At 53.5% G+C, this 13428-nt stretch overlaps 1 long non-coding RNA gene across 1 annotated transcript; it reads right to left on the reverse strand.

Annotated features, from left to right (window-relative positions):
• Positions 1 to 9799: 9799 nt before the first annotated feature.
• Positions 9800 to 13421, reverse strand: LOC108644283. The gene is made up of 2 exons (XR_001923178.2): positions 10784 to 13421; positions 9800 to 10671 (listed from the first exon to the last, which is right to left on the reverse strand). It is a non-coding gene; the product is annotated as an uncharacterized LOC108644283 (long non-coding RNA).
• Positions 13422 to 13428: the final 7 nt, after the last annotated feature.

Raw genomic sequence — 13428 nt, forward strand, 5'->3', positions numbered from 1 at the left:
TGCTTAATAAGCACGGATTAGGGGCAAAGTCTCCCTGGCATTTCCTGAAGGCTGATTAAAGCCGGGGGGTCATGGCAGGAGCAGCGCGGGGCGCGGGTTTTTTCCGCGGTGTGGCTCGGGGTGGGGGCATCGCAGCGTCTCCCTCAGTGGCACCTCATGAAGTTCCCCCCGGCTTCCACCTCGACTGAGGAATTGACTTTGTTTTCCTCCTTCCACAAACCCTAATCACGGCGTATTAAAGAAGAATAATGCCCGTTTCAAGCTGGGCTCCAATATTCTACCCTGCTCTAGATTATTTTTAATTTTTCCCGCAAATGAATGACATTTTCTCTCTTTCAGCCGCCGCCCAAACCCCCAAATAACGAGAAAGAACTGAAATCAGGAAACGATTCCGTAGTCTGAGTGTGTTTTGCGGCTTGGTTTAAATACTAAAAATATAGAAAAAATAGTCAAAGTGAACAAAACATTCCCAAGGGCTCTGGGGGGCATGGGGGTGGCAGCAGCCCAGCCCCGGGGACACCGCAGCATCCCCGCAAGCCCGACCGTCTCCGTGCGCCCGAACCCGGGTTATTCCTGCTTGCAAGCGCAACAGCCGTGGGGACAGAGTTAATTGCGTGGATCTTTTTCCTTCTTTCTTTCCAGTTTTTCGAATTTATTTTTATTTTATTTTATTTGGGGAAAGCTCTTTTCAGCCGTTGCATTGGCACCTCGGCAGCTGAGCCGCTTTTCTCAGCCCCGTCTGGGTCGCTGCTCTCTGCGTTCCTCTACCCTATCCCTCTTTAATTCCCGAGTCACCAGGATTTATTATTATTATAATAATAAATTTTTTCCCATTCATTTTTTTATTCCGAATGGCCAGAACCGGGAACAGCCGCGGCCCCGGGCAGAGGGACCGTCTGTCACCCCGAGCATCTCCGTCCGTCCCATTCTATAGTTTGATTTGGTTATTATTTATATTTGAGGAATTCAGCCGTCTGTTTCTGCAAACCTCCCGTGAGCTTCGAAATGCAGAGAACACTCTTTAGAAAGGAAATTAAAAGAATTAAAATTCCTTTTCGGTTTCCTCTCTCTTGGCAAATTCACAGCTACCGACGACCAACGAGATGAAGCGTTTTCCCTGCAGAAATCATCACTCCAGCTCCGAGACCCTCTGGCATCACTTCCCCGCCCGCCAGCAAGGACGGCGGCTTCGCCCACCAGCTTATGCAAAAAAAAAAAAAAAAAAAAAAAAAGGTGGATTATTGTTTTTTCCCTCCTTATCCCGAAGTAACAATTAAAGGAAGTGGGGACCTTTGCGTTCTGCTGGGACAGACCTTGATTTTTTTGGGGGGCGCCGCTCTATTTTATCTGATACTGAACTTTAAAGAGGAGGGGTTGGAGCAAAGAGAGAGAGAATTTTTTCGGAATTCCCTCGGCATTGCTGGCTCCTCCAGTGGAAGGCATGCAGCCTTTCCCTCCAGCCCGTTTCGTGCCCGTCTCATCTCACATTTATTTTTCCAGCGTCAGGCGCTGCCACAGGGCAGGGAAAGGGTCGTTAGTGCCGCAAAATGGGCGCTTTAAACTTATTTTTAAAGCGAGTTTCTGCCGGAAGGCAAATCCCCGGCTGCGGCGGCGGGGGCGGTCAGTCTCGGATAATCCAGGAGGATTTTCACCTCGGAAAACCGGGATTTTCGGTGGTGGGTGTCCCGGGGGAGGCAGACGGGCAGGGACCCGCGTAACCCCCGCCACCGCTCCCGGTCCCGCGGTACTTGGGCTCCGCGGAGGCCGCGGAGAAGCCACCCCACAACCCCCTGCCCCCGCAGGGAGCCGCCCGGCCCTCGCACCCGTAAAAAAGTGCAAAAACCCCTCCATAAAACCCAAAGAAAACTCGCAAGTCCGCCCGGAAGGGTCTGGTTTGCAGCGCGCAAGGCGAGGAGTGTCCCCAACCTGGTGCAGCCCCCCCCGGTTTTATTTGTAAGTCTTTGCGAGGTACCACAGCGCTGTGGGTGCAGCTCTGTCCTCCCAGCCCCTTCCCCACCCCCTGCCACGGTGAGACCCGGGGAGAGGTCACACACATCGGGGGGGGGGGGACATGATTCGACAGCAACACCCCCAAAACTGCTCAGAAACCCCCGGGGTGTGCATAAACCCCGCCTGTGCTGCCCTATCCGAGTGTGCCCGCCTCGTGTGTGCCCTGTGTGTGCGTGCCCTGTGCACGAAGGGTGTCTGTACCTCAGCTGTGGCACACGAGGGCCCCGGGCAGGGGGGGGGCACAGTGGGATTTCCACCCGGCTGCACGGGGCACACTCCAGCTCCATCCACCCAAGCAGATCCGGGCTCCCTCCTTGCAGGGCTCCTGTAGGGAGGTACAGATACTCCCTCTGCCCCTGTGAGTGTGGAGGTGCAAAATAGCCACTGCAAAACGCCCTGCCTACAGCCCTTCCCTGCTTGGGGAAAAGCAGTGGGTGCTCCCTGTGCTCACTGGTGGGTGCTGGACACCTCTGAGGCTGTGCAAGGTGCAGGGAGCCTGCAGGGCCCCAGCATGGAGCTTCCCTGTTGGGATTTTTAAGGGAAATTCCCTCCTTTTTTCCCTGCCAGCTCAGAGAGGCTCCATGCGGGAGGTGTTTCAGCTCTGGAAGAAATGTCACATATGGATCAAAGACGATTTTTGGCTTTTTAAGTATTTGCTCTGATATATCCACAAATATGTGTGACTTTAGACAAGCCACATGTATTTTGTATAAACCACATCTACACAACCACCACTGCCTCTGAACCTGTGTGTGACTGCTGCCATGGGATGTTCAGATACAGGTTTTCATTTGAGATTCTCCCAGCAGTCCCAGTCACCTCAAAATTTGGGGTACAGGTGCCTGGGCAGGTTAGTGGCTCATGGATTTGGGTGAGGAAGAGGGGTCTGGAGCTGGGTAATTTCTAAATAAATGTCTTTGTCTCAGTGCAAACCCCCAACCCTGTGGATGGCCCTTCCCTGCACTCGCTGGGCACTGTGGCCGTGCGGTGCCACCAGACAAAGAAAATGGCAACAAAAGCAGCGTTTTGAAGCAAGCGGGTGCACACTGAGGGAACAGCACCAGAGAAGCTCCAGGGCCATCCCCAGGCCTGCAGGGCTGTGCCAGTGGTGTAGAGGCAGCCACTGCCTGCCCACAGCCTCCACCCTGGGCACCTGCTCCCTTTGCTCCAACCTTGACTGGACCCTGTAGTGAGACAATCCCTTCTGCCCCGAGTCCACTCAGGGCTGCAAAGCCTCGTGCCTTCCTCCTGCCTCTCTCCCCAGCAAGTGTTTTCCTACCTCAGGTAGACATTTTAACAGCTTGGGAGATTTTAATAGTTCACCCCAGAGGCCAAACAGTGGCTCGATGCCTTCAAAGGGACCCACGTAACCTGGTAGCTTCAGAGGGGAAGGGGGCTGGAGCCTGAAAACAAGCAAGTTCATTTATATCAGACCATCTCAGCCTGAGACGTGATGTTATCCTCAGCTTCAGTTCATTGCCAAACCAATAGCAAAAAAAAAAAAAAAAAAAAGCCAGGAAAAAAAGAAACCCAAAGGCTAAACCCAAACCAAATATCAAAATTTCCCTCTTGTGAGAAGAGGGGAGCTCTGTTTTGTGTCGGTAAAATTGGGTGAAGTGTCCCCCCGGCACCTCCCCTGGCTCACCCAGCTGCCCAGAGCCCTCAGTCCAGCAGGTGCCTTTTCTTCTGCCTCAAAGGGCTTTGATCTGGACAGCTCTTTTGGAGAATGGCTGTTGTAAGAGATGCCTGGCACGAACACGGCCTGATTGCAGCCCAGCTCGTTAAAAAAATGTTCCCTAGGTATTGAAGGGGATAACAAGGATATTTAAACATTCCCAGCGTGCACCTTTAAGCAGCAGAAAATAAGGGAAATTGCTATCGTTTAATTCAGTATTGCTCCTTTTGAACTCCCACTGGCTCTGCCTGCAATTGTTCCCTTCGCCGGAGCTCGGAGCCGACTCTGGATTACAGGGACGATGGGGCTGCGGGTCCGGAGGGCTGGGAGGGCTGAGCACAGCAGGACCAGCCTCCCCCTGACAGCAAAAGGCCGACGAGGCTGGTTTCCATTCGGGCTTTGAAAGATTTCCCTCAATAGCTCAGAGCAGGGTCCAGGTTTGGGGCCCACAGCCTCAGTTTGTAATTACTCTCGTATTTTGTGTGCGCCAGGGAGAGGGTGGAGCGGCGTTTCTTTTTTGTCTGTATCTCTGAGGAAGCTTTTTCCAAAGCGAGAGCAAAAAAATCCACAGCTGGTGTTGGTGGATGAGACACTCAGCCATGTTCTGGTAGGGGGAAAAAAAGACAAAGTCTAATTTTAGATGTTCTGAAATGCTTACAACATGCATCCCTCCAATGGCCTGGCACGGGCACCGGTGGTTGTTTCCACCCCAGCAGAAGGAGAGAACAGGGAGCTGGGATCCGCCGTACCCTGCACTGGGCTCTCCCCAGGTGACCCCGAGGGATCTGCCCTGGGCAGGCCCATTACTTAATATTTATGGTGAACAGCTCCTGGGCAGAGGAAGAGACAGGACTCCTCTTATTTGAGGCAATTTGATCACATTTTGGCTGAGCCCCTCCTGGCCAGAATTCCTCTGGGAATGTCTCTATCTCCAGAAAAGCAGCTTTGGGAGCCCCACTGATGACAGGCTCAAGCCATACTCCAACAGCCCATTGTTTAACAGGAAGTTTGTTATTTCCCAGGTTTTTTGCCCTCAACACCTCTGGTCACCCCCTCCACGCTTCCCCCACGGTCTCTGTTTCTCTGCCAGCCCTGTGTGCCAGCGGAGCCCCAGCCCCATCCACCCCTCCCACACCCATCTCCCTCCCAGACTTTTCCTGCCAACCCTGCGGATTTTGGACCCAGACCCAAACAGTTCCTCGTTTTCCCATTTAACCCCGAAAGAGCTGTTCTGAAGAAACACTTGAGTACAGGAGAAGCTTTCGGGGGAGCAAAGCCCCTGTGTTCCCGCCCCGGCGTGGGGAATGTGCCACAGAGGCAGGACAAAGCGGCTCAAAGGGCTGCAGCCCCCTGCCCGAGCCGAGCCTTAGGGGAGGGTGAGGGTCTCAGCTTACCCGGCCTCTCATAAAAGTCTCCTCCATTCTAGCAAATAACCTTTATGTCCAGGGACTTGCAAAGTTTGCTTTCTCCCTCCAGGGTTAGTCACAGCAGGAGCGACAGAGAAAGCAACCGCTTGTAGGAGGTTCCTCTGCATAATAACCTCAGAGGAGTTTAGGTCTAAAGACTAAAAGGCTCTATTTACTTTCACTGACAAGGAACAATCTAAGCAGATGTCCTTTGATGGGATTAGTTATTAATCCTTGAATCATGGGTAAATGGGAAAATGATCCATTATTTTCTGCAAAATCCTTCACTACTTTAGATTTCAAGGATGGGGTGGAGGATTGTTAGCAGAAAGGTCTCGACCTGTCTGTTTTGGCCGTTTTAAAATGTATTTTTACAGTTTGTGCCGTGGAGCGTGACTCTGAAATAAAATTAAAAAAAACCCCCTCAAGAAAAAGGGGTTTGATTTCACTGACGGCCGAGAACAATGTGCCGAGTCAGACACTCGGCAGCGATGGGCCCAGGCATTTCTTGGATAAATACCCTGAGGTTTAAAATAACAACAACAACAACAACAAAAACAACAATAATAATAATAATAATTACTCTCCCCTCTAAAAACATATTCTGCAAACAGCTTTGGCAGCTCTGCCCAAGTGTTTAGATCCTCCTGATGTCTCTGTGTCCCGTCAGTGACAAACAGCAGCGGAGCCCCCGTCGGTCAGGTGGGGCTCAGCGTCGGCTCGGGCCTCCCATAAATAGTGTGTGTAGGAGGGTGCGATGCGTGGGATGAGGGAGGGATGGGAATTGCTGGTGAGACACACCGGGCTGGCTCAGGGGGCTCATTCTCCCCCGGGTGTAAATCCGTGCAGCCGATTTCTGGCGCAGGGGGAGGTGTGGCCACACGAACATCATCCCACGGGCTGGGTGGAAGATCCTGTCCTGCACCGAGGGGCTGGAGGACACGTTGGTGGAGCTCCTACCCATGGGTCACCACCCCAGCCCCTCGCCCCCCACGGGAGAGCAGAACCAGGAGCTGCAGTTCCCGGCAGTTCATCCATCCCTCGGCGCTGTGGCCACAGCTCAACGGAGTGAATATTAACAGTCCCGAGACAGCCACTCACCCCGAACTCTGCCTCCAAGTCTCCCATGTAGGGAAAGCAGGAATAGATTCCCAATGAATAATTTACTCCGCTTTCTTTTGATTTGCGTTCTGATTGTGCACAGCAGTGCAGGCTCGGAGGGGAAAACATATTCTGATTAAAGATTTATACTGGGCCTATAATTTTGTTGTTGCTGCTTAAATCTACTTCAAAGTGTGAGTAGGGTGGCTGTAAAATAAACACTCTGGAGAAGCCAGGAGCTTTTGGACCATCTCAGGGTGCGAGTGTGGGGGTGCACAGCATGTGCAAAGCATGTGGTTTCATGGATACAAATTTTGCACTGGCTCTCTGGAAAGGTGCTGTCCCAGGCATCCTCCTCATATCAAATCCAGCCAAACAGGGATTGAAATGCTCTCTGTTTTCTCAGACTACTGACTCTGGGTTCCCTCTCCTGAGCTGAGACCGCATCTCAAAAAATGAGAAATAACATGAATTTGGGCTTTATTCTTTTACTACTCTTTTTCTGTTCTTTTGCTATTCTTCCATCACACAAAGAACAGTGTCTGGCTGCAGGGAGTGATTAGACCTGGAGTTGGAAGAGGCTCTAACTAAAGGTAACCCCATATATAGGAAGGAACCAAACTTCAGCTTCCAGCTTCCTCTGTTACCAAAACTTGGAAATATGGGAGTGCAGCACTCCAGGTCCTTCCCAGGATGCCAGCTGAGTGAGCAGGGCAGAGGATTTTTCTTTCCTTCCTCCCTCTTCCTCTGGCTGCCATGTCCCCACAGGCAGACCCACTTCCCAGTGCAGCCGAGCTGTGGGACAAACAGGATCATCCACCATCCCCTAAAGAGCCTTTGGATAAACCCTCGGTGTTGCCATCCCCATGTCTGGTTGACTGGGGAAGAGGGAGATCCAGCTCCTGGAGCTCCCAGCCTGCTCCTGGGAAACAGAAGCTTGCATGAAGTGGAGTTTTGTAACAAAAATGTTTTGTGGGATATTTTGGGGCTTTTTTGTGGGCATTCAGCTGACTGAACACGTCGCTACAAAGCCCTGCCAGGAGAAACCCCTCAGAGATGGATGGCTTTGATCCCACTCTTCAAACCATCTTCCCAGGATGGGGAAACTCATCTCTGGAAGCACTGGGAAGTCTGTGGATGCTCCAGATCCTCAAAGGGAAAGACAGGTCCTTGCCTCACCTGCATGGGTTGGAAACTTTGCAGGCTGCCCACAGACCTGGCTGCTGTCGTTGGCTCGGTCAGCAAAGAGTCAGAGAACCATGGAATGATTTGGGTTGGGAGTGAACATAAAGCTCATCTCATCCCATCCCTCTGCCATGGGCAGGGACATTTCAACTAGACCAGGTTGCTCCAAAGCTTGTCCAACCTGGCCTTGAACACTTGTAGGGATGTGGCAGCCACAGCTTCTCTGGACAACCTGTGCCAGGGTCTCACCACTCTCAAAGCCAAGAATTTGTTCCCAATATCCCATCTTACCCTGCCCTCTGACAGTGGAACCCATTTGCCTTTGTCCTGCCTGGTCAGGTCCTTATGCCGTGGAAGGGGCTCTCAGGTCTTCCTGGAGCCTTCTCTTCTCCAGGTGAACACCCCCAGTTCTCCCAGCCTGGCTCCAGAGCAGAGGGGCTCCAGCCCCTGAAGTGCCTCCGTGGCCTCCTCTGGACTCACTCCAGCAGCTTCACATCCTTCCTGTGCTGGGGCAGGGCCGGAGGCAGCTCTGCAGGTGTGGGTCTCACCTGAGTGGAGCACAGGAGCAGAATGCCCCTGAGGCGCTGCCCACGCTGTGGGATGAGCCCAGGCCAGCGCTGGCGTTCGGGGCCGCCGGTGCCCGGGAGCGGGTCCCGCCAAAGCCCATCCCTGGGGCTTTACTCCTGTCCGAGGAATTCAGGCCAGAGCGCGGAGCACGGGGAACACGGAAACAACCCGCTGAGGCCCGAAATTCCCCCGCTCCGCAGCCTCGCGGGGCCCCAGAGTCGCACCCCGGCCCCCCGGCCGCGGTGATTGACAGCTGTCAATCAGCGCCGCCAGCCCCGCCCTCTGCCGCCACCTGGCGGCGACACGGAGAAACGCGCCGGGGCGGGGGCGACCCCCCCAAACCCCCCCCGCTCCCCAAAACCGGGTTGGCATCGGGAACAGCTTGGGGGAATAAAGGGTCAGAGCAGAGCCCTCGCGGGGTGGGGAAGGGGATCTTTCCCCTTCCCCCCAATCGGTTTTGGGGTGAAAAGGCTATTTTTCGCTGGGAGGCAGTTCTTGGCCTGGTTTAGTTGAAACCATACAATCATGGAATCGTTATGGTTGGAAAAGGCCTCCAAGATCGAGTCCAACTGTTCCCCCAGCACTGCCACGGCCACCACTAAACATTTCCCAAGTACCACATGTCTGTTAAATCCCTCCAGGGATGGGGACTCCACCACTGCCCTGGGCAGCCTGTGCCAGTGCCCAACCATCCTTTCAGCAAAGAAATTCTCCCGAATATGCAACCTAAACCTCCTCTGGTGCCACCTGAGGCTGTTTCCTCTTGTTGTGTCCCTTGCTCCCCAGGAGCAGAGCCCGACCCCTACTTGGCTCCAACCTCCTGTCAGGCAGTTGTAGAACGTGAGGTCCCCCCTGAGCCTCCTTTTCTCCAGGCTGAGCCCCCCACAGCTCCCTCAGCCTCTTCTTGTGCTCCAGACCTTCCCCAGCTCCAGTGCCCTTCTCTGGACACACTCCACCCCCTCAATGTCTTTCTCATTGTGAAGGGCCCAGGATTCGAGGTGAGGCCCCCAGGAGCTGGGTGCTGCTGCCCTTCCTGCAGGCATCAGCCTCACAGCATTCCTGGGTGTATCCTGAACCCAGAGGTACCCAGCTGGGGTGTGTGACTGGGACCCCAAATCAAAGGCAAGTCCTCAGGAGCTCACACTTACCTGGCATCCTGGCTGGAAGCCCAACAGAAATCCACCCCTGGGTGGAGGGAGGCCCCGTTCTTAAGTCAAGCCCCCACCAGGAAAACCTTTGGGTAGGAAAGGCAGTGCCTGACCTGGAAGGAGACTGCAAGGGTCCGTGGGAGCCACAGCACGGCGTGGCCTGGGGTGTCCATTCCAGCCAAGGACTCGGTGCCTCCAGCAGTAAGGCACCAGAAACTGGGTGGTGGGGACCACCATCTCCACTGAGAGTATCCCAGGGGAGCCAAGAGCATCCCAAGGCATCTGAGAGCATCAAAGAGCAGCCAAGAGTACCCCAGGACAGCTGTCACCCCTCCTCAGGGTGGCCTGTGGGGAGGGGACTCTCCACGAGCCAGGGGTATCTTGGAGCCTGGTTGAATCCCTTGTGGACATGAGACAGGGAGACTGGGAACACCTGAGCAGGACAGAGGGTAACGCCCTGCTCCTGCAGCCCTGGGGCTGCTCCAGGTGTGTCCCTCTGCCAGGCCACTGCTTTTCATCCAGGTGATCTCAGGCCCGTGTGCCCAGTGGGAGCAGGGACAGCAGTGTTACCTGCAGCCACCAAGAGCAGGTGACACAGGAGCAGCCCCACCTTGCTGAGATCTCTGGCAGGAGCTGGAGGCCAGAGAGACACACCCTGCTGCACCCTGCCATGGGGAGGGCAGGAAAGAAAGAGCCAGAGGCACGGAAAATTATCAGAAACGTGTATTTTTTTTCTTTTTAATAGTAAACCTCTTTACAACAAATATAGTGAAAGAGTTTCCAAACAAAACTCATAAGAATTTCTCATGGTAATTATTATTATTATCATCATTTTTTTATATATTTTTTTTCTTATTGTGGAATATACAATAACGCATCACCATACAGCACAAAAAAGGAATATTGAAAAAACGAAACAGACGTCTCAACCACGTGCTGCAGTCCCTGGGAAGGAGCCACTGATTGTCAAGGGAGCAGGGACAGGAGGGGATGGGGATGGGGGGCGATGGCATCCCCAGGGTGGGGGAGGATCTGGGTCAGGCCAGACCCCAAGGGTGCAAATACTCCAGAGAAAGATGGAATTATTCAAAAATCACGGTTAAAACGTTACAAGCTCTCAGCATAAATCCTCCCTCCCCTCCCACTGCTGCTTCTGGGCTTCTGCTGCATCGCCCCTGGAGAGCTGGACACGGGGAAGGGGACACTGTGGTCCCCTGGAGAGCTGGACACGGGGAAGGGGACACTGTGGTCCCCTGGAGAGCTGGACACGGGGAAGGGGACACCCTGGTCCCCACTCAGAATCCCTTGACTCGCGCACACACACGCACACACACACGGGTGGAGGAGCATCAGGAAAAGAAAAGAGGTTAAAAATATATATATATATATTATAGATACACAGTTTATTTTTTTTTTCCTTTTAAATTGCTTCTCAAAACAATAAATAAAACTCCTCAGGGGAAGTGCACGTCCTGTTTTGTTTCTACCTGTGCAGCACCCTGGGGAGAGGATGCAGAGCTGCCTGTGCTGTTACAGACGGGCTGAGCGGGGAGATCCAATGAACCATCACACAGAGAAGCTGAGGGAGAGGGGATTTATGTTTGTTTTTTTTTCTTTTAGTGCATCATTTAAAGAGTCTATTCTATTTTACAAAGGTTGTTGCAGACACCCCAGAGTTTGCTAACACCTACCTGCTTTACTGAGCTACAGGGAACCAGAGGCGTGAAGGGGATGGGGGAGACCCAACCCAGAGGCCATGTGGGACACAAAAGGGGAGCAGCAGCACAGCCGTGATGGTCCCCACCTCTTCAGAGTCCTATTTGCCTGCACACTGCTCAGAAAGAGCCGTGGGGAGGAGGGGTGTCGTGGCCCGAGCTGGGCTGCTTCACCCCTCGGCCTTGCAGGAGATGCTGGGAGCCCACGGGGACACCTCAGCATTGTCCCACGACAGCGTTTCCCTGTGGAAAGGATGTTCCATAAGGCTCTGCAGTGGGTTTGTGCCCAGAGAGCGAGGAACTGGGCAGGTCTCTACATCTCAGTGGCACCAGCAGGAAAATCCCGCTCTGCAAACCCAGCCGAAGGGAAGAAATCCCTCATTTGTGGGTGGGATGCAGGGGGGGAACAGCTCACCCCGGCTCACCAACGCCTCTCCCCGCAGCACTGGGCTGGGGATGTTGTAAAACTTCCAGTTCCCGGAAAACAACTTCAGACTGCTCGGAGACGATCCCGGTGCAGTCTGAGCCACACCACCCTCTTCTGGCTTAAGGAAAGCACATTCCAAACAGGCATCGCTCCAGAGAACGGAGCTCGGGAGGAAGAAACTGGAAAACAACGTGGTTTTCCACTCGCTAGGGAGGAGAGGGGAGCTGGAATGACCTCATCCATTCCTCCGAGGTCCCTGATTCCTGCCGGGAGTGTAGCAGAGAGCGGGAGCATCCCTGCACACCAGGAACCTCCGTATATCCAAGGCTCACTTAAATATCCTCCTGCGTGTTTCTGACCTCTCCAGACCCACGGGGGGACACGCCAGCGTGTTGGGAACCCTGTGGAAAAGCATCCCTGGTGTGAAGCCATTGCCAAGTGGCTGCTCCCAGCTGGGAGCCCGGCCAGGTCTGGGTCTGGGACATGGAAACCTGGGGAGCAGGGAGGGACGGGGAGGGGAAGAGCAAGGGAGGAGCCAAGAGGTTTAAACAAGAAATCGCTGTACAACTCGGCCATGTCCAAAGTCAGTATTATTACAATATACTCTGACAAAAATATAATCTCATTTCATATCAATACAACAAAAAAAACCCCCCAAAACCAGTTTTCTGTACTGTTACCATCGCTAACAGATTGAAACTCGCTATTTACAGTTACAGTAGCCAGGTAAAACACTACAGGTGAGAGACCAGAGAGAGGAGGGGCAGAGGGACACAGAGGAGATAAAATCTCTGGAGGAAAGGGGAAAATAAAGGGGGAAAGGCCCTCTTACATCCCGAGCATGGCTTCTGGCATCGGAAAGGGAAGGGTGATGGATGGAGGTAGTGAAAACATAATACTTGGTTTACGGGTCTGGTTGGGATTTTTTGTGGAAAAGAAACAAAAAACCAAAACAAAACAAAACAAAAAAAGATAGAAAAGGAGAAAAAAGAGAAAAGAAAGAAAAAAGAGAAGAAAGAAAAGTGAAGTGAGAGGGGAAGGCAAAGGATAAACATGGGAAAGGGAAACGAGCAAACGTTCAGCTGAAGCCCATAGTTATGGACTTGCCCACAGCCCTGGGAGAGGTGGATAGAGATGAATTTTTGCCACTTTAAGTGGTAAAAATCCCCAAAATATTCCCAAATTGTGCCCTCAGCCAGAAGGATGGGAGGGCAAAGGAGGATGTGGCACCAGGGATGGCACGACCAAGGCATGGCTGGGAATATCCTTCCTCATCCAATGGATGCTCACCCCAGCAACACAGAGGGACCCGTGCGGAGGGGACCCCTGAAACGTTGAGGGCCCCTCACCCCTGGCAGAGCTCTAGGCTGGCAGAAGCAGTTTGCAGCCTTTTCCCCAGAGCTGGTGACAAACTTCACAATTCCCATCCAAAGTGTTAGGGGGAATCTCCCAAATGAGCAACATAAGGGAAGAAAAAAGTGCAGGAGGTGAAATTTTCAAGGAAAAGGTGGGGTTTTTTTGTAAATTTGCTTTTTTCCCTGGTTTGCCAAGATTATTTTGGGAGGGAAGATGGAAGTGAAAAAGGGGGGAAGAAAAGGAAACTCTTTCTCCTTGCCCCACTTTCCCCCAGGCCCACGCACAGCCTGTTGCCAACAGCTCTGGATTTAACACTTCCATCACCCTCCAATCCCAGCACTGGCAGCAGCCCCAAACACACAACAGCAGCAAAACCCTTCCCCAAGGGTCTCCTTGCCACCACCCCTGGTGGTGCCCCTCGCACAACCACAACCCACTGCCGGACCCCTCCAGCACCGACGCCCTCATCCAAACATCCAACACAGCCGAGCTCTTCGCCATCACCCAAACCCACCCCAATCAGCAGGGGGTCACCCTGGCCCCCACCCCACCCTGGCACCAGCTGATCAGCCCCGCAGCCGCCCAGAGCAGGCGAGACCATCCCCCTCGATCCATCACCATCCTCACCACATGCCAGCAGCCCTTCCCGGGATTTCAGGTTCGAGATATCATTTAGGGCCTGCTCCATCCCTAAATCTCCCCCCGGGGTGGGCAAGCAGCTTCCCACCCCATCCTGCTCCTATGGCTACCAGTAGCAGCATCACCTGAGCCAGACCCCACAACCTCCTTCCATCCTCCTCCTCCTCTCTGCACCAAACCCTGGCCACTCCGGCACACT

The sequence above is a fragment of the Manacus vitellinus genome, unplaced genomic scaffold (genome assembly GCF_001715985.3).
Source record: "Manacus vitellinus isolate BGI_N305 unplaced genomic scaffold, ASM171598v3 scaffold_106_pilon, whole genome shotgun sequence".
Classification (NCBI taxonomy): Eukaryota; Metazoa; Chordata; class Aves; order Passeriformes; family Pipridae; genus Manacus; species Manacus vitellinus.